The 15,272-nt window shown below is 57.4% G+C and overlaps 45 non-coding genes across 45 annotated transcripts; all 45 read right to left on the minus strand.

Moving 5' to 3' along the window:
- Positions 1-52: 52 nt before the first annotated feature.
- LOC129898247 (5S ribosomal RNA) lies at positions 53-171 on the minus strand. Its single transcript, XR_008769156.1, has one exon. It is a non-coding gene; the product is annotated as a 5S ribosomal RNA (ribosomal RNA).
- A 222-nt stretch (positions 172-393) lies between these two features.
- LOC129897612 (5S ribosomal RNA) lies at positions 394-513 on the minus strand. Its single transcript, XR_008768692.1, has one exon. It is a non-coding gene; the product is annotated as a 5S ribosomal RNA (ribosomal RNA).
- Positions 514-736: 223 nt separating this feature from the next.
- Positions 737-856, minus strand: LOC129897632 (5S ribosomal RNA). The gene has a single exon (XR_008768711.1). It is a non-coding gene; the product is annotated as a 5S ribosomal RNA (ribosomal RNA).
- Positions 857-1,078: 222 nt separating this feature from the next.
- Positions 1,079-1,197, minus strand: LOC129898248 (5S ribosomal RNA). The gene has a single exon (XR_008769157.1). It is a non-coding gene; the product is annotated as a 5S ribosomal RNA (ribosomal RNA).
- A 224-nt stretch (positions 1,198-1,421) lies between these two features.
- On the minus strand, positions 1,422-1,541 carry LOC129897614 (5S ribosomal RNA). Its single transcript, XR_008768694.1, has one exon. It is a non-coding gene; the product is annotated as a 5S ribosomal RNA (ribosomal RNA).
- A 222-nt stretch (positions 1,542-1,763) lies between these two features.
- Positions 1,764-1,882, minus strand: LOC129898249 (5S ribosomal RNA). The gene has a single exon (XR_008769159.1). It is a non-coding gene; the product is annotated as a 5S ribosomal RNA (ribosomal RNA).
- A 222-nt stretch (positions 1,883-2,104) lies between these two features.
- On the minus strand, positions 2,105-2,223 carry LOC129898250 (5S ribosomal RNA). The gene has a single exon (XR_008769160.1). It is a non-coding gene; the product is annotated as a 5S ribosomal RNA (ribosomal RNA).
- A 222-nt stretch (positions 2,224-2,445) lies between these two features.
- LOC129898251 (5S ribosomal RNA) lies at positions 2,446-2,564 on the minus strand. Its single transcript, XR_008769161.1, has one exon. It is a non-coding gene; the product is annotated as a 5S ribosomal RNA (ribosomal RNA).
- Positions 2,565-2,787: 223 nt separating this feature from the next.
- On the minus strand, positions 2,788-2,906 carry LOC129898253 (5S ribosomal RNA). Its single transcript, XR_008769163.1, has one exon. It is a non-coding gene; the product is annotated as a 5S ribosomal RNA (ribosomal RNA).
- Positions 2,907-3,129: 223 nt separating this feature from the next.
- Positions 3,130-3,248, minus strand: LOC129898254 (5S ribosomal RNA). Its single transcript, XR_008769164.1, has one exon. It is a non-coding gene; the product is annotated as a 5S ribosomal RNA (ribosomal RNA).
- A 223-nt stretch (positions 3,249-3,471) lies between these two features.
- Positions 3,472-3,590, minus strand: LOC129898255 (5S ribosomal RNA). The gene has a single exon (XR_008769165.1). It is a non-coding gene; the product is annotated as a 5S ribosomal RNA (ribosomal RNA).
- Positions 3,591-3,812: 222 nt separating this feature from the next.
- LOC129898256 (5S ribosomal RNA) lies at positions 3,813-3,931 on the minus strand. The gene has a single exon (XR_008769166.1). It is a non-coding gene; the product is annotated as a 5S ribosomal RNA (ribosomal RNA).
- A 223-nt stretch (positions 3,932-4,154) lies between these two features.
- On the minus strand, positions 4,155-4,273 carry LOC129898257 (5S ribosomal RNA). Its single transcript, XR_008769167.1, has one exon. It is a non-coding gene; the product is annotated as a 5S ribosomal RNA (ribosomal RNA).
- A 222-nt stretch (positions 4,274-4,495) lies between these two features.
- Positions 4,496-4,614, minus strand: LOC129898258 (5S ribosomal RNA). Its single transcript, XR_008769168.1, has one exon. It is a non-coding gene; the product is annotated as a 5S ribosomal RNA (ribosomal RNA).
- A 222-nt stretch (positions 4,615-4,836) lies between these two features.
- On the minus strand, positions 4,837-4,955 carry LOC129898259 (5S ribosomal RNA). The gene has a single exon (XR_008769169.1). It is a non-coding gene; the product is annotated as a 5S ribosomal RNA (ribosomal RNA).
- Positions 4,956-5,177: 222 nt separating this feature from the next.
- On the minus strand, positions 5,178-5,296 carry LOC129898260 (5S ribosomal RNA). The gene has a single exon (XR_008769170.1). It is a non-coding gene; the product is annotated as a 5S ribosomal RNA (ribosomal RNA).
- A 222-nt stretch (positions 5,297-5,518) lies between these two features.
- LOC129898261 (5S ribosomal RNA) lies at positions 5,519-5,637 on the minus strand. The gene has a single exon (XR_008769171.1). It is a non-coding gene; the product is annotated as a 5S ribosomal RNA (ribosomal RNA).
- A 222-nt stretch (positions 5,638-5,859) lies between these two features.
- On the minus strand, positions 5,860-5,978 carry LOC129898262 (5S ribosomal RNA). The gene has a single exon (XR_008769172.1). It is a non-coding gene; the product is annotated as a 5S ribosomal RNA (ribosomal RNA).
- A 222-nt stretch (positions 5,979-6,200) lies between these two features.
- LOC129897628 (5S ribosomal RNA) lies at positions 6,201-6,319 on the minus strand. Its single transcript, XR_008768707.1, has one exon. It is a non-coding gene; the product is annotated as a 5S ribosomal RNA (ribosomal RNA).
- Positions 6,320-6,541: 222 nt separating this feature from the next.
- On the minus strand, positions 6,542-6,660 carry LOC129898264 (5S ribosomal RNA). The gene has a single exon (XR_008769175.1). It is a non-coding gene; the product is annotated as a 5S ribosomal RNA (ribosomal RNA).
- A 222-nt stretch (positions 6,661-6,882) lies between these two features.
- On the minus strand, positions 6,883-7,001 carry LOC129898265 (5S ribosomal RNA). Its single transcript, XR_008769176.1, has one exon. It is a non-coding gene; the product is annotated as a 5S ribosomal RNA (ribosomal RNA).
- Positions 7,002-7,223: 222 nt separating this feature from the next.
- Positions 7,224-7,342, minus strand: LOC129898266 (5S ribosomal RNA). The gene has a single exon (XR_008769177.1). It is a non-coding gene; the product is annotated as a 5S ribosomal RNA (ribosomal RNA).
- Positions 7,343-7,564: 222 nt separating this feature from the next.
- LOC129898267 (5S ribosomal RNA) lies at positions 7,565-7,683 on the minus strand. The gene has a single exon (XR_008769178.1). It is a non-coding gene; the product is annotated as a 5S ribosomal RNA (ribosomal RNA).
- A 222-nt stretch (positions 7,684-7,905) lies between these two features.
- Positions 7,906-8,024, minus strand: LOC129898268 (5S ribosomal RNA). The gene has a single exon (XR_008769179.1). It is a non-coding gene; the product is annotated as a 5S ribosomal RNA (ribosomal RNA).
- Positions 8,025-8,246: 222 nt separating this feature from the next.
- Positions 8,247-8,365, minus strand: LOC129898270 (5S ribosomal RNA). The gene has a single exon (XR_008769180.1). It is a non-coding gene; the product is annotated as a 5S ribosomal RNA (ribosomal RNA).
- Positions 8,366-8,587: 222 nt separating this feature from the next.
- LOC129898271 (5S ribosomal RNA) lies at positions 8,588-8,706 on the minus strand. The gene has a single exon (XR_008769181.1). It is a non-coding gene; the product is annotated as a 5S ribosomal RNA (ribosomal RNA).
- Positions 8,707-8,928: 222 nt separating this feature from the next.
- LOC129898272 (5S ribosomal RNA) lies at positions 8,929-9,047 on the minus strand. Its single transcript, XR_008769182.1, has one exon. It is a non-coding gene; the product is annotated as a 5S ribosomal RNA (ribosomal RNA).
- Positions 9,048-9,269: 222 nt separating this feature from the next.
- Positions 9,270-9,388, minus strand: LOC129898273 (5S ribosomal RNA). The gene has a single exon (XR_008769183.1). It is a non-coding gene; the product is annotated as a 5S ribosomal RNA (ribosomal RNA).
- Positions 9,389-9,610: 222 nt separating this feature from the next.
- Positions 9,611-9,729, minus strand: LOC129898274 (5S ribosomal RNA). Its single transcript, XR_008769184.1, has one exon. It is a non-coding gene; the product is annotated as a 5S ribosomal RNA (ribosomal RNA).
- A 222-nt stretch (positions 9,730-9,951) lies between these two features.
- On the minus strand, positions 9,952-10,070 carry LOC129898276 (5S ribosomal RNA). The gene has a single exon (XR_008769186.1). It is a non-coding gene; the product is annotated as a 5S ribosomal RNA (ribosomal RNA).
- A 222-nt stretch (positions 10,071-10,292) lies between these two features.
- LOC129898277 (5S ribosomal RNA) lies at positions 10,293-10,411 on the minus strand. Its single transcript, XR_008769187.1, has one exon. It is a non-coding gene; the product is annotated as a 5S ribosomal RNA (ribosomal RNA).
- A 222-nt stretch (positions 10,412-10,633) lies between these two features.
- LOC129898278 (5S ribosomal RNA) lies at positions 10,634-10,752 on the minus strand. The gene has a single exon (XR_008769188.1). It is a non-coding gene; the product is annotated as a 5S ribosomal RNA (ribosomal RNA).
- A 222-nt stretch (positions 10,753-10,974) lies between these two features.
- On the minus strand, positions 10,975-11,093 carry LOC129898279 (5S ribosomal RNA). The gene has a single exon (XR_008769189.1). It is a non-coding gene; the product is annotated as a 5S ribosomal RNA (ribosomal RNA).
- Positions 11,094-11,315: 222 nt separating this feature from the next.
- LOC129898280 (5S ribosomal RNA) lies at positions 11,316-11,434 on the minus strand. Its single transcript, XR_008769191.1, has one exon. It is a non-coding gene; the product is annotated as a 5S ribosomal RNA (ribosomal RNA).
- Positions 11,435-11,656: 222 nt separating this feature from the next.
- Positions 11,657-11,775, minus strand: LOC129898281 (5S ribosomal RNA). Its single transcript, XR_008769192.1, has one exon. It is a non-coding gene; the product is annotated as a 5S ribosomal RNA (ribosomal RNA).
- A 222-nt stretch (positions 11,776-11,997) lies between these two features.
- LOC129898282 (5S ribosomal RNA) lies at positions 11,998-12,116 on the minus strand. The gene has a single exon (XR_008769193.1). It is a non-coding gene; the product is annotated as a 5S ribosomal RNA (ribosomal RNA).
- Positions 12,117-12,338: 222 nt separating this feature from the next.
- LOC129898283 (5S ribosomal RNA) lies at positions 12,339-12,457 on the minus strand. The gene has a single exon (XR_008769194.1). It is a non-coding gene; the product is annotated as a 5S ribosomal RNA (ribosomal RNA).
- Positions 12,458-12,679: 222 nt separating this feature from the next.
- On the minus strand, positions 12,680-12,798 carry LOC129897543 (5S ribosomal RNA). The gene has a single exon (XR_008768628.1). It is a non-coding gene; the product is annotated as a 5S ribosomal RNA (ribosomal RNA).
- Positions 12,799-13,020: 222 nt separating this feature from the next.
- LOC129897458 (5S ribosomal RNA) lies at positions 13,021-13,139 on the minus strand. The gene has a single exon (XR_008768548.1). It is a non-coding gene; the product is annotated as a 5S ribosomal RNA (ribosomal RNA).
- A 222-nt stretch (positions 13,140-13,361) lies between these two features.
- LOC129898284 (5S ribosomal RNA) lies at positions 13,362-13,480 on the minus strand. The gene has a single exon (XR_008769195.1). It is a non-coding gene; the product is annotated as a 5S ribosomal RNA (ribosomal RNA).
- A 222-nt stretch (positions 13,481-13,702) lies between these two features.
- On the minus strand, positions 13,703-13,821 carry LOC129898285 (5S ribosomal RNA). Its single transcript, XR_008769196.1, has one exon. It is a non-coding gene; the product is annotated as a 5S ribosomal RNA (ribosomal RNA).
- A 222-nt stretch (positions 13,822-14,043) lies between these two features.
- LOC129898287 (5S ribosomal RNA) lies at positions 14,044-14,162 on the minus strand. The gene has a single exon (XR_008769198.1). It is a non-coding gene; the product is annotated as a 5S ribosomal RNA (ribosomal RNA).
- A 222-nt stretch (positions 14,163-14,384) lies between these two features.
- On the minus strand, positions 14,385-14,503 carry LOC129898288 (5S ribosomal RNA). Its single transcript, XR_008769199.1, has one exon. It is a non-coding gene; the product is annotated as a 5S ribosomal RNA (ribosomal RNA).
- Positions 14,504-14,725: 222 nt separating this feature from the next.
- On the minus strand, positions 14,726-14,844 carry LOC129898289 (5S ribosomal RNA). Its single transcript, XR_008769200.1, has one exon. It is a non-coding gene; the product is annotated as a 5S ribosomal RNA (ribosomal RNA).
- Positions 14,845-15,066: 222 nt separating this feature from the next.
- On the minus strand, positions 15,067-15,185 carry LOC129898290 (5S ribosomal RNA). Its single transcript, XR_008769201.1, has one exon. It is a non-coding gene; the product is annotated as a 5S ribosomal RNA (ribosomal RNA).
- Between the last annotated feature and the right edge of the window lie 87 nt (positions 15,186-15,272).

Consider the following 15,272-nt stretch of genomic DNA (forward strand, 5'->3'; position numbering starts at 1 on the left):
AAAATACTTGTTGTCGAGTAGACGAAACCGTGCCGAATTCCGACAAAAAGGAGGGATGCAACACGAGGACTTCCCAGGGGGTCACCCATCCTAGTACTACTCTCGCCCAAGCACGCTTAACTTCGGAGTTCTGATGGGATCCGGTGCGTTAGTGCTGGTATGATCGCATCCATCATTCCTAGCGCTCTAAATTCTATTAAACACCCCCTTCCCCTCCCAAACGCCCCGGCGTGCGCCCTGCCCTCCACGCACCGACGCACCCTGCCGCCTGTCACGCCCGTCCTAAGCGCCTCCATCGCACGTCCTAACGGCGTCTAGGCCCCGAATGTCGTGTCCGCAAAAAAATACTTGTTGTCGAGTAGACGAAACCGTGCCGAATTCCGACAAAAAGGAGGGATGCAACACGAGGACTTCCCAGGGGGTCACCCATCCTAGTACTACTCTCGCCCAAGCACGCTTAACTTCGGAGTTCTGATGGGATCCCGGTGCGTTAGTGCTGGTATGATCGCATCCATCATTCCTAGCGCTCTAAATTCTATTAAACACCCCCCTTCCCCTCCCAAACGCCCCGGCGTGCGCCCTGCCCTCCACGCACCGACGCACCCTGCCGCCTGTCACGCCCGTCCTAAGCGCCTCCATCGCACGTCCTAACGGCGTCTAGGCCCCGAATGTCGTGTCCGCAAAAAAATACTTGTTGTCGAGTAGACGAAACCGTGCCGAATTCCGACAAAAAGGAGGGATGCAACACGAGGACTTCCCAGGGGGTCACCCATCCTAGTACTACTCTCCGCCCAAGCACGCTTAACTTCGGAGTTCTGATGGGATCCGGTGCGTTAGTGCTGGTATGATCGCATCCATCATTCCTAGCGCTCTAAATTCTATTAAACACCCCCTTCCCCTCCCAAACGCCCCGGCGTGCGCCCTGCCCTCCACGCACCGACGCACCCTGCCGCCTGTCACGCCCGTCCTTAGCGCCTCCATCGCACGTCCTAACGGCGTCTAGGCCCCGAATGTCGTGTCCGCAAAAAAATACTTGTTGTCGAGTAGACGAAACCGTGCCGAATTCCGACAAAAAGGAGGGATGCAACACGAGGACTTCCCAGGGGGTCACCCATCCTAGTACTACTCTCGCCCAAGCACGCTTAACTTCGGAGTTCTGATGGGATCCGGTGCGTTAGTGCTGGTATGATCGCATCCATCATTCCTAGCGCTCTAAATTCTATTAAACACCCCCCTTCCCCTCCCAAACGCCCCGGCGTGCGCCCTGCCCTCCACGCACCGACGCACCCTGCCGCCTGTCACGCCCCGTCCTAAGCGCCTCCATCGCACGTCCTAACGGCGTCTAGGCCCCGAATGTCGTGTCCGCAAAAAAATACTTGTTGTCGAGTAGACGAAACCGTGCCGAATTCCGACAAAAAGGAGGGATGCAACACGAGGACTTCCCAGGGGGTCACCCATCCTAGTACTAACTCTCGCCCAAGCACGCTTAACTTCGGAGTTCTGATGGGATCCGGTGCGTTAGTGCTGGTATGATCGCATCCATCATTCCTAGCGCTCTAAATTCTATTAAACACCCCCTTCCCCTCCCAAACGCCCCGGCGTGCGCCCTGCCCTCCACGCACCGACGCACCCTGCCGCCTGTCACGCCCGTCCTTAGCGCCTCCATCGCACGTCCTAACGGCGTCTAGGCCCCGAATGTCGTGTCCGCAAAAAAATACTTGTTGTCGAGTAGACGAAACCGTGCCGAATTCCGACAAAAAGGAGGGATGCAACACGAGGACTTCCCAGGGGGTCACCCATCCTAGTACTACTCTCGCCCAAGCACGCTTAACTTCGGAGTTCTGATGGGATCCGGTGCGTTAGTGCTGGTATGATCGCATCCATCATTCCTAGCGCTCTAAATTCTATTAAACACCCCCTTCCCCTCCCAAACGCCCCGGCGTGCGCCCTGCCCTCCACGCACCGACGCACCCTGCCGCCTGTCACGCCCGTCCTTAGCGCCTCCATCGCACGTCCTAACGGCGTCTAGGCCCCGAATGTCGTGTCCGCAAAAAAATACTTGTTGTCGAGTAGACGAAACCGTGCCGAATTCCGACAAAAAGGAGGGATGCAACACGAGGACTTCCCAGGGGGTCACCCATCCTAGTACTACTCTCGCCCAAGCACGCTTAACTTCGGAGTTCTGATGGGATCCGGTGCGTTAGTGCTGGTATGATCGCATCCATCATTCCTAGCGCTCTAAATTCTATTAAACACCCCCTTCCCCTCCCAAACGCCCCGGCGTGCGCCCTGCCCTCCACGCACCGACGCACCCTGCCGCCTGTCACGCCCGTCCTAAGCGCCTCCATCGCACGTCCTAACGGCGTCTAGGCCCCGAATGTCGTGTCCGCAAAAAAATACTTGTTGTCGAGTAGACGAAACCGTGCCGAATTCCGACAAAAAGGAGGGATGCAACACGAGGACTTCCCAGGGGGTCACCCATCCTAGTACTACTCTCGCCCAAGCACGCTTAACTTCGGAGTTCTGATGGGATCCGGTGCGTTAGTGCTGGTATGATCGCATCCATCATTCCTAGCGCTCTAAATTCTATTAAACACCCCCCTTCCCCTCCCAAACGCCCCGGCGTGCGCCCTGCCCTCCACGCACCGACGCACCCTGCCGCCTGTCACGCCCGTCCTTAGCGCCTCCATCGCACGTCCTAACGGCGTCTAGGCCCCGAATGTCGTGTCCGCAAAAAAATACTTGTTGTCGAGTAGACGAAACCGTGCCGAATTCCGACAAAAAGGAGGGATGCAACACGAGGACTTCCCAGGGGGTCACCCATCCTAGTACTACTCTCGCCCAAGCACGCTTAACTTCGGAGTTCTGATGGGATCCGGTGCGTTAGTGCTGGTATGATCGCATCCATCATTCCTAGCGCTCTAAATTCTATTAAACACCCCCTTCCCCTCCCAAACGCCCCGGCGTGCGCCCTGCCCTCCACGCACCGACGCACCCTGCCGCCTGTCACGCCCCGTCCTTAGCGCCTCCATCGCACGTCCTAACGGCGTCTAGGCCCCGAATGTCGTGTCCGCAAAAAAATACTTGTTGTCGAGTAGACGAAACCGTGCCGAATTCCGACAAAAAGGAGGGATGCAACACGAGGACTTCCCAGGGGGTCACCCATCCTAGTACTACTCTCGCCCAAGCACGCTTAACTTCGGAGTTCTGATGGGATCCGGTGCGTTAGTGCTGGTATGATCGCATCCATCATTCCTAGCGCTCTAAATTCTATTAAACACCCCCCTTCCCCTCCCAAACGCCCCGGCGTGCGCCCTGCCCTCCACGCACCGACGCACCCTGCCGCCTGTCACGCCCGTCCTAAGCGCCTCCATCGCACGTCCTAACGGCGTCTAGGCCCCGAATGTCGTGTCCGCAAAAAAATACTTGTTGTCGAGTAGACGAAACCGTGCCGAATTCCGACAAAAAGGAGGGATGCAACACGAGGACTTCCCAGGGGGTCACCCATCCTAGTACTACTCTCGCCCAAGCACGCTTAACTTCGGAGTTCTGATGGGATCCGGTGCGTTAGTGCTGGTATGATCGCATCCATCATTCCTAGCGCTCTAAATTCTATTAAACACCCCCTTCCCCTCCCAAACGCCCCGGCGTGCGCCCTGCCCTCCACGCACCGACGCACCCTGCCGCCTGTCACGCCCGTCCTTAGCGCCTCCATCGCACGTCCTAACGGCGTCTAGGCCCCGAATGTCGTGTCCGCAAAAAAATACTTGTTGTCGAGTAGACGAAACCGTGCCGAATTCCGACAAAAAGGAGGGATGCAACACGAGGACTTCCCAGGGGGTCACCCATCCTAGTACTACTCTCGCCCAAGCACGCTTAACTTCGGAGTTCTGATGGGATCCGGTGCGTTAGTGCTGGTATGATCGCATCCATCATTCCTAGCGCTCTAAATTCTATTAAACACCCCCCTTCCCCTCCCAAACGCCCCGGCGTGCGCCCTGCCCTCCACGCACCGACGCACCCTGCCGCCTGTCACGCCCGTCCTTAGCGCCTCCATCGCACGTCCTAACGGCGTCTAGGCCCCGAATGTCGTGTCCGCAAAAAAATACTTGTTGTCGAGTAGACGAAACCGTGCCGAATTCCGACAAAAAGGAGGGATGCAACACGAGGACTTCCCAGGGGGTCACCCATCCTAGTACTACTCTCGCCCAAGCACGCTTAACTTCGGAGTTCTGATGGGATCCGGTGCGTTAGTGCTGGTATGATCGCATCCATCATTCCTAGCGCTCTAAATTCTATTAAACACCCCCTTCCCCTCCCAAACGCCCCGGCGTGCGCCCTGCCCTCCACGGACCGACGCACCCTGCCGCCTGTCACGCCCGTCCTAAGCGCCTCCATCGCACGTCCTAACGGCGTCTAGGCCCCGAATGTCGTGTCCGCAAAAAAATACTTGTTGTCGAGTAGACGAAACCGTGCCGAATTCCGACAAAAAGGAGGGATGCAACACGAGGACTTCCCAGGGGGTCACCCATCCTAGTACTACTCTCGCCCAAGCACGCTTAACTTCGGAGTTCTGATGGGATCCGGTGCGTTAGTGCTGGTATGATCGCATCCATCATTCCTAGCGCTCTAAATTCTATTAAACACCCCCTTCCCCTCCCAAACGCCCCGGCGTGCGCCCTGCCCTCCACGCACCGACGCACCCTGCCGCCTGTCACGCCCGTCCTTAGCGCCTCCATCGCACGTCCTAACGGCGTCTAGGCCCCGAATGTCGTGTCCGCAAAAAAATACTTGTTGTCGAGTAGACGAAACCGTGCCGAATTCCGACAAAAAGGAGGGATGCAACACGAGGACTTCCCAGGGGGTCACCCATCCTAGTACTACTCTCGCCCAAGCACGCTTAACTTCGGAGTTCTGATGGGATCCGGTGCGTTAGTGCTGGTATGATCGCATCCATCATTCCTAGCGCTCTAAATTCTATTAAACACCCCCTTCCCCTCCCAAACGCCCCGGCGTGCGCCCTGCCCTCCACGCACCGACGCACCCTGCCGCCTGTCACGCCCGTCCTTAGCGCCTCCATCGCACGTCCTAACGGCGTCTAGGCCCCGAATGTCGTGTCCGCAAAAAAATACTTGTTGTCGAGTAGACGAAACCGTGCCGAATTCCGACAAAAAGGAGGGATGCAACACGAGGACTTCCCAGGGGGTCACCCATCCTAGTACTACTCTCGCCCAAGCACGCTTAACTTCGGAGTTCTGATGGGATCCGGTGCGTTAGTGCTGGTATGATCGCATCCATCATTCCTAGCGCTCTAAATTCTATTAAACACCCCCTTCCCCTCCCAAACGCCCCGGCGTGCGCCCTGCCCTCCACGCACCGACGCACCCTGCCGCCTGTCACGCCCGTCCTAAGCGCCTCCATCGCACGTCCTAACGGCGTCTAGGCCCCGAATGTCGTGTCCGCAAAAAAATACTTGTTGTCGAGTAGACGAAACCGTGCCGAATTCCGACAAAAAGGAGGGATGCAACACGAGGACTTCCCAGGGGGTCACCCATCCTAGTACTACTCTCGCCCAAGCACGCTTAACTTCGGAGTTCTGATGGGATCCGGTGCGTTAGTGCTGGTATGATCGCATCCATCATTCCTAGCGCTCTAAATTCTATTAAACACCCCCTTCCCCTCCCAAACGCCCCGGCGTGCGCCCTGCCCTCCACGCACCGACGCACCCTGCCGCCTGTCACGCCCGTCCTTAGCGCCTCCATCGCACGTCCTAACGGCGTCTAGGCCCCGAATGTCGTGTCCGCAAAAAAATACTTGTTGTCGAGTAGACGAAACCGTGCCGAATTCCGACAAAAAGGAGGGATGCAACACGAGGACTTCCCAGGGGGTCACCCATCCTAGTACTACTCTCGCCCAAGCACGCTTAACTTCGGAGTTCTGATGGGATCCGGTGCGTTAGTGCTGGTATGATCGCATCCATCATTCCTAGCGCTCTAAATTCTATTAAACACCCCCTTCCCCTCCCAAACGCCCCGGCGTGCGCCCTGCCCTCCACGCACCGACGCACCCTGCCGCCTGTCACGCCCGTCCTTAGCGCCTCCATCGCACGTCCTAACGGCGTCTAGGCCCCGAATGTCGTGTCCGCAAAAAAATACTTGTTGTCGAGTAGACGAAACCGTGCCGAATTCCGACAAAAAGGAGGGATGCAACACGAGGACTTCCCAGGGGGTCACCCATCCTAGTACTACTCTCGCCCAAGCACGCTTAACTTCGGAGTTCTGATGGGATACGGTGCGTTAGTGCTGGTATGATCGCATCCATCATTCCTAGCGCTCTAAATTCTATTAAACACCCCCTTCCCCTCCCAAACGCCCCGGCGTGCGCCCTGCCCTCCACGCACCGACGCACCCTGCCGCCTGTCACGCCCGTCCTTAGCGCCTCCATCGCACGTCCTAACGGCGTCTAGGCCCCGAATGTCGTGTCCGCAAAAAAATACTTGTTGTCGAGTAGACGAAACCGTGCCGAATTCCGACAAAAAGGAGGGATGCAACACGAGGACTTCCCAGGGGGTCACCCATCCTAGTACTACTCTCGCCCAAGCACGCTTAACTTCGGAGTTCTGATGGGATCCGGTGCGTTAGTGCTGGTATGATCGCATCCATCATTCCTAGCGCTCTAAATTCTATTAAACACCCCCTTCCCCTCCCAAACGCCCCGGCGTGCGCCCTGCCCTCCACGCACCGACGCACCCTGCCGCCTGTCACGCCCGTCCTAAGCGCCTCCATCGCACGTCCTAACGGCGTCTAGGCCCCGAATGTCGTGTCCGCAAAAAAATACTTGTTGTCGAGTAGACGAAACCGTGCCGAATTCCGACAAAAAGGAGGGATGCAACACGAGGACTTCCCAGGGGGTCACCCATCCTAGTACTACTCTCGCCCAAGCACGCTTAACTTCGGAGTTCTGATGGGATCCGGTGCGTTAGTGCTGGTATGATCGCATCCATCATTCCTAGCGCTCTAAATTCTATTAAACACCCCCTTCCCCTCCCAAACGCCCCGGCGTGCGCCCTGCCCTCCACGCACCGACGCACCCTGCCGCCTGTCACGCCCGTCCTTAGCGCCTCCATCGCACGTCCTAACGGCGTCTAGGCCCCGAATGTCGTGTCCGCAAAAAAATACTTGTTGTCGAGTAGACGAAACCGTGCCGAATTCCGACAAAAAGGAGGGATGCAACACGAGGACTTCCCAGGGGGTCACCCATCCTAGTACTACTCTCGCCCAAGCACGCTTAACTTCGGAGTTCTGATGGGATCCGGTGCGTTAGTGCTGGTATGATCGCATCCATCATTCCTAGCGCTCTAAATTCTATTAAACACCCCCTTCCCCTCCCAAACGCCCCGGCGTGCGCCCTGCCCTCCACGCACCGACGCACCCTGCCGCCTGTCACGCCCGTCCTTAGCGCCTCCATCGCACGTCCTAACGGCGTCTAGGCCCCGAATGTCGTGTCCGCAAAAAAATACTTGTTGTCGAGTAGACGAAACCGTGCCGAATTCCGACAAAAAGGAGGGATGCAACACGAGGACTTCCCAGGGGGTCACCCATCCTAGTACTACTCTCGCCCAAGCACGCTTAACTTCGGAGTTCTGATGGGATCCGGTGCGTTAGTGCTGGTATGATCGCATCCATCATTCCTAGCGCTCTAAATTCTATTAAACACCCCCTTCCCCTCCCAAACGCCCCGGCGTGCGCCCTGCCCTCCACGCACCGACGCACCCTGCCGCCTGTCACGCCCGTCCTAAGCGCCTCCATCGCACGTCCTAACGGCGTCTAGGCCCCGAATGTCGTGTCCGCAAAAAAATACTTGTTGTCGAGTAGACGAAACCGTGCCGAATTCCGACAAAAAGGAGGGATGCAACACGAGGACTTCCCAGGGGGTCACCCATCCTAGTACTACTCTCGCCCAAGCACGCTTAACTTCGGAGTTCTGATGGGATCCGGTGCGTTAGTGCTGGTATGATCGCATCCATCATTCCTAGCGCTCTAAATTCTATTAAACACCCCCTTCCCCTCCCAAACGCCCCGGCGTGCGCCCTGCCCTCCACGCACCGACGCACCCTGCCGCCTGTCACGCCCGTCCTAAGCGCCTCCATCGCACGTCCTAACGGCGTCTAGGCCCCGAATGTCGTGTCCGCAAAAAAATACTTGTTGTCGAGTAGACGAAACCGTGCCGAATTCCGACAAAAAGGAGGGATGCAACACGAGGACTTCCCAGGGGGTCACCCATCCTAGTACTACTCTCGCCCAAGCACGCTTAACTTCGGAGTTCTGATGGGATCCGGTGCGTTAGTGCTGGTATGATCGCATCCATCATTCCTAGCGCTCTAAATTCTATTAAACACCCCCTTCCCCTCCCAAACGCCCCGGCGTGCGCCCTGCCCTCCACGCACCGACGCACCCTGCCGCCTGTCACGCCCGTCCTTAGCGCCTCCATCGCACGTCCTAACGGCGTCTAGGCCCCGAATGTCGTGTCCGCAAAAAAATACTTGTTGTCGAGTAGACGAAACCGTGCCGAATTCCGACAAAAAGGAGGGATGCAACACGAGGACTTCCCAGGGGGTCACCCATCCTAGTACTACTCTCGCCCAAGCACGCTTAACTTCGGAGTTCTGATGGGATCCGGTGCGTTAGTGCTGGTATGATCGCATCCATCATTCCTAGCGCTCTAAATTCTATTAAACACCCCCTTCCCCTCCCAAACGCCCCGGCGTGCGCCCTGCCCTCCACGCACCGACGCACCCTGCCGCCTGTCACGCCCGTCCTAAGCGCCTCCATCGCACGTCCTAACGGCGTCTAGGCCCCGAATGTCGTGTCCGCAAAAAAATACTTGTTGTCGAGTAGACGAAACCGTGCCGAATTCCGACAAAAAGGAGGGATGCAACACGAGGACTTCCCAGGGGGTCACCCATCCTAGTACTACTCTCGCCCAAGCACGCTTAACTTCGGAGTTCTGATGGGATCCGGTGCGTTAGTGCTGGTATGATCGCATCCATCATTCCTAGCGCTCTAAATTCTATTAAACACCCCCTTCCCCTCCCAAACGCCCCGGCGTGCGCCCTGCCCTCCACGCACCGACGCACCCTGCCGCCTGTCACGCCCGTCCTTAGCGCCTCCATCGCACGTCCTAACGGCGTCTAGGCCCCGAATGTCGTGTCCGCAAAAAAATACTTGTTGTCGAGTAGACGAAACCGTGCCGAATTCCGACAAAATGGAGGGATGCAACACGAGGACTTCCCAGGGGGTCACCCATCCTAGTACTACTCTCGCCCAAGCACGCTTAACTTCGGAGTTCTGATGGGATCCGGTGCGTTAGTGCTGGTATGATCGCATCCATCATTCCTAGCGCTCTAAATTCTATTAAACACCCCCTTCCCCTCCCAAACGCCCCGGCGTGCGCCCTGCCCTCCACGCACCGACGCACCCTGCCGCCTGTCACGCCCGTCCTAAGCGCCTCCATCGCACGTCCTAACGGCGTCTAGGCCCCGAATGTCGTGTCCGCAAAAAAATACTTGTTGTCGAGTAGACGAAACCGTGCCGAATTCCGACAAAAAGGAGGGATGCAACACGAGGACTTCCCAGGGGGTCACCCATCCTAGTACTACTCTCGCCCAAGCACGCTTAACTTCGGAGTTCTGATGGGATCCGGTGCGTTAGTGCTGGTATGATCGCATCCATCATTCCTAGCGCTCTAAATTCTATTAAACACCCCCTTCCCCTCCCAAACGCCCCGGCGTGCGCCCAGCCCTCCACGCACCGACGCACCCTGCCGCCTGTCACGCCCGTCCTTAGCGCCTCCATCGCACGTCCTAACGGCGTCTAGGCCCCGAATGTCGTGTCCGCAAAAAAATACTTGTTGTCGAGTAGACGAAACCGTGCCGAATTCCGACAAAAAGGAGGGATGCAACACGAGGACTTCCCAGGGGGTCACCCATCCTAGTACTACTCTCGCCCAAGCACGCTTAACTTCGGAGTTCTGATGGGATCCGGTGCGTTAGTGCTGGTATGATCGCATCCATCATTCCTAGCGCTCTAAATTCTATTAAACACCCCCTTCCCCTCCCAAACGCCCCGGCGTGCGCCCTGCCCTCCACGCACCGACGCACCCTGCCGCCTGTCACGCCCGTCCTTAGCGCCTCCATCGCACGTCCTAACGGCGTCTAGGCCCCGAATGTCGTGTCCGCAAAAAAATACTTGTTGTCGAGTAGACGAAACCGTGCCGAATTCCGACAAAAAGGAGGGATGCAACACGAGGACTTCCCAGGGGGTCACCCATCCTAGTACTACTCTCGCCCAAGCACGCTTAACTTCGGAGTTCTGATGGGATCCGGTGCGTTAGTGCTGGTATGATCGCATCCATCATTCCTAGCGCTCTAAATTCTATTAAACACCCCCTTCCCCTCCCAAACGCCCCGGCGTGCGCCCTGCCCTCCACGCACCGACGCACCCTGCCGCCTGTCACGCCCGTCCTAAGCGCCTCCATCGCACGTCCTAACGGCGTCTAGGCCCCGAATGTCGTGTCCGCAAAAAAATACTTGTTGTCGAGTAGACGAAACCGTGCCGAATTCCGACAAAAAGGAGGGATGCAACACGAGGACTTCCCAGGGGGTCACCCATCCTAGTACTACTCTCGCCCAAGCACGCTTAACTTCGGAGTTCTGATGGGATCCGGTGCGTTAGTGCTGGTATGATCGCATCCATCATTCCTAGCGCTCTAAATTCTATTAAACACCCCCTTCCCCTCCCAAACGCCCCGGCGTGCGCCCTGCCCTCCACGCACCGACGCACCCTGCCGCCTGTCACGCCCGTCCTAAGCGCCTCCATCGCACGTCCTAACGGCGTCTAGGCCCCGAATGTCGTGTCCGCAAAAAAATACTTGTTGTCGAGTAGACGAAACCGTGCCGAATTCCGACAAAAAGGAGGGATGCAACACGAGGACTTCCCAGGGGGTCACCCATCCTAGTACTACTCTCGCCCAAGCACGCTTAACTTCGGAGTTCTGATGGGATCCGGTGCGTTAGTGCTGGTATGATCGCATCCATCATTCCTAGCGCTCTAAATTCTATTAAATACCCCCTTCCCCTCCCAAACGCCCCGGCGTGCGCCCTGCCCTCCACGCACCGACGCACCCTGCCGCCTGTCACGCCCGTCCTTAGCGCCTCCATCGCACGTCCTAACGGCGTCTAGGCCCCGAATGTCGTGTCCGCAAAAAAATACTTGTTGTCGAGTAGACGAAACCGTGCCGAATTCCGACAAAAAGGAGGGATGCAACACGAGGACTTCCCAGGGGGTCACCCATCCTAGTACTACTCTCGCCCAAGCACGCTTAACTTCGGAGTTCTGATGGGATCCGGTGCGTTAGTGCTGGTATGATCGCATCCATCATTCCTAGCGCTCTAAATTCTATTAAACACCCCCTTCCCCTCCCAAACGCCCCGGCGTGCGCCCTGCCCTCCACGCACCGACGCACCCTGCCGCCTGTCACGCCCGTCCTAAGCGCCTCCATCGCACGTCCTAACGGCGTCTAGGCCCCGAATGTCGTGTCCGCAAAAAAATACTTGTTGTCGAGTAGACGAAACCGTGCCGAATTCCGACAAAAAGGAGGGATGCAACACGAGGACTTCCCAGGGGGTCACCCATCCTAGTACTACTCTCGCCCAAGCACGCTTAACTTCGGAGTTCTGATGGGATCCGGTGCGTTAGTGCTGGTATGATCGCATCCATCATTCCTAGCGCTCTAAATTCTATTAAACACCCCCTTCCCCTCCCAAACGCCCCGGCGTGCGCCCTGCCCTCCACGCACCGACGCACCCTGCCGCCTGTCACGCCCGTCCTTAGCGCCTCCATCGCACGTCCTAACGGCGTCTAGGCCCCGAATGTCGTGTCCGCAAAAAAATACTTGTTGTCGAGTAGACGAAACCGTGCCGAATTCCGACAAAAAGGAGGGATGCAACACGAGGACTTCCCAGGGGGTCACCCATCCTAGTACTACTCTCGCCCAAGCACGCTTAACTTCGGAGTTCTGATGGGATCCGGTGCGTTAGTGCTGGTATGATCGCATCCATCATTCCTAGCGCTCTAAATTCTATTAAACACCCCCCTCCCCTCCCAAACGCCCCGGCGTGCGCCCTGCCCTCCACGCACCGACGCACCCTGCCGCCTGTCACGCCCGTCCTTAGCGCCTCCATCGCACGTCCTAACGGCGTCTAGGCCCCGAATGTCGTGTCCGCAAAAAAATACTTGTTGTCGAGTAGACGAAACCGTGCCGAATTCCGACAAAAAGGAGGGATGCAACACGAGGACTTCCCAGGGGGTCACCCATCCTAGTACTACTCTCGCCCAAGCACGCTTAACTTCGGAGTTCTGATGGGATCCGGTGCGTTAGTGCTGGTATGATCGCATCCATCATTCCTAGCGCTCTAAATTCTATTAAACACCCCCTTCCCCTCCCAAACGCCCCGGCGTGCGCCCTGCCCTCCACGCACCGACGCACCCTGCCGCCTGTCACGCCCGTCCTAAGCGCCTCCATCGCACGTCCTAACGGCGTCTAGGCCCCGAATGTCGTGTCCGCAAAAAAATACTTGTTGTCGAGTAGACGAAACCGTGCCGAATTCCGACAAAAAGGAGGGATGCAACACGAGGACTTCCCAGGGGGTCACCCATCCTAGTACTACTCTCGCCCAAGCACGCTTAACTTCGGAGTTCTGATGGGATCAGGTGCGTTAGTGCTGGTATGATCGCATCCATCATTCCTAGCGCTCTAAATTCTATTAAACACCCCCTTCCCCTCCCAAACGCCCCGGCGTGCGCCCTGCCCTCCACGCACCGACGCACCCTGCCGCCTGTCACGCCCGTCCTTAGCGCCTCCATCGCACGTCCTAACGGCGTCTAGGCCCCGAATGTCGTGTCCGCAAAAAAATACTTGTTGTCGAGTAGACGAAACCGTGCCGAATTCCGACAAAAAGGAGGGATGCAACACGAGGACTTCCCCGGGGGTCACCCATCCTAGTACTACTCTCGCCCAAGCACGCTTAACTTCGGAGTTCTGATGGGATCCGGTGCGTTAGTGCTGGTATGATCGCATCCATCATTCCTAGCGCTCTAAATTCTATTAAACACCCCCTTCCCCTCCCAAACGCCCCGGCGTGCGCCCTGCCCTCCACGCACCGACGCACCCTGCCGCCTGTCACGCCCGTCCTTAGCGCCTCCATCGCACGTCCTAACGGCGTCTAGGCCCCGAATGTCGTGTCCGCAAAAAAATACTTGTTGTCGAGTAGACGAAACCGTGCCGAATTCCGACAAAAAGGAGGGATGCAACACGAGGACTTCCCAGGGGGTCACCCATCCTAGTACTACTCTCGCCCAAGCACGCTTAACTTCGGAGTTCTGATGGGATCCGGTGCGTTAGTGCTGGTATGATCGCATCCATCATTCCTAGCGCTCTAAATTCTATTAAACACCCCCTTCCCCTCCCAAACGCCCCGGCGTGCGCCCTGCCCTCCACGCACCGACGCACCCAGCCGCCTGTCACGCCCGTCCTAAGCGCCTCCATCGCACGTCCTAACGGCGTCTAGGCCCCGAATGTCGTGTCCGCAAAAAAATACTTGTTGTCGAGTAGACGAAACCGTGCCGAATTCCGACAAAAAGGAGGGATGCAACACGAGGACTTCCCAGGGGGTCACCCATCCTAGTACTACTCTCGCCCAAGCACGCTTAACTTCGGAGTTCTGATGGGATCCGGTGCGTTAGTGCTGGTATGATCGCATCCATCATTCCTAGCGCTCTAAATTCTATTAAACACCCCCTTCCCCTCCCAAACGCCCCGGCGTGCGCCCTGCCCTCCACGCACCGACGCACCCTGCCGCCTGTCACGCCCGTCCTTAGCGCCTCCATCGCACGTCCTAACGGCGTCTAGGCCCCGAATGTCGTGTCCGCAAAAAAATACTTGTTGTCGAGTAGACGAAACCGTGCCGAATTCCGACAAAAAGGAGGGATGCAACACGAGGACTTCCCAGGGGGTCACCCATCCTAGTACTACTCTCGCCCAAGCACGCTTAACTTCGGAGTTCTGATGGGATCCGGTGCGTTAGTGCTGGTATGATCGCATCCATCATTCCTAGCGCTCTAAATTCTATTAAACACCCCCTTCCCCTCCCAAACGCCCCGGCGTGCGCCCTGCCCTCCACGCACCGACGAACCCTGCCGCCTGTCACGCCCGTCCTTAGCGCCTCCATCGCACGTCCTAACGGCGTCTAGGCCCCGAATGTCGTGTCCGCAAAAAAATACTTGTTGTCGAGTAGACGAAACCGTGCCGAATTCCGACAAAAAGGAGGGATGCAACACGAGGACTTCCCAGGGGGTCACCCATCCTAGTACTACTCTCGCCCAAGCACGCTTAACTTCGGAGTTCTGATGGGATCCGGTGCGTTAGTGCTGGTATGATCGCATCCATCATTCCTAGCGCTCTAAATTCTATTAAACACCCCCTTCCCCTCCCAAACGCCCCGGCGTGCGCCCTGCCCTCCACGCACCGACGCACCCTGCCGCCTGTCACGCCCGTCCTAAGCGCCTCCATCGCACGTCCTAACGGCGTCTAGGCCCCGAATGTCGTGTCCGCAAAAAAATACTTGTTGTCGAGTAGACGAAACCGTGCCGAATTCCGACAAAAAGGAGGGATGCAACACGAGGACTTCCCAGGGGGTCACCCATCCTAGTACTACTCTCGCCCAAGCACGCTTAACTTCGGAGTTCTGATGGGATCCGGTGCGTTAGTGCTGGTATGATCGCATCCATCATTCCTAGCGCTCTAAATTCTATTAAACACCCCCTTCCCCTCCCAAACGCCCCGGCGTGCGCCCTGCCCTCCACGCACCGACGCACCCTGCCGCCTGTCACGCCCGTCCTTAGCGCCTCCATCGCACGTCCTAACGGCGTCTAGGCCCCGAATGTCGTGTCCGCAAAAAAATACTTGTTGTCGAGTAGACGAAACCGTGCCGAATTCCGACAAAAAGGAGGGATGCAACACGAGGACTTCCCAGGGGGTCACCCATCCTAGTACTACTCTCGCCCAAGCACGCTTAACTTCGGAGTTCTGATGGGATCCGGTGCGTTAGTGCTGGTATGATCGCATCCATCATTCCTAGCGCTCTAAATTCTATTAAACACCCCCTTCCCCTCCCAAACGCCCCGGCGTGCGCCCTGCCCTCCACGCACCGACGC

Source organism: Solanum dulcamara, chromosome 7 (genome assembly GCF_947179165.1).
Source record: "Solanum dulcamara chromosome 7, daSolDulc1.2, whole genome shotgun sequence".
In the NCBI taxonomy this organism is placed as follows: Eukaryota; Viridiplantae; Streptophyta; class Magnoliopsida; order Solanales; family Solanaceae; genus Solanum; species Solanum dulcamara.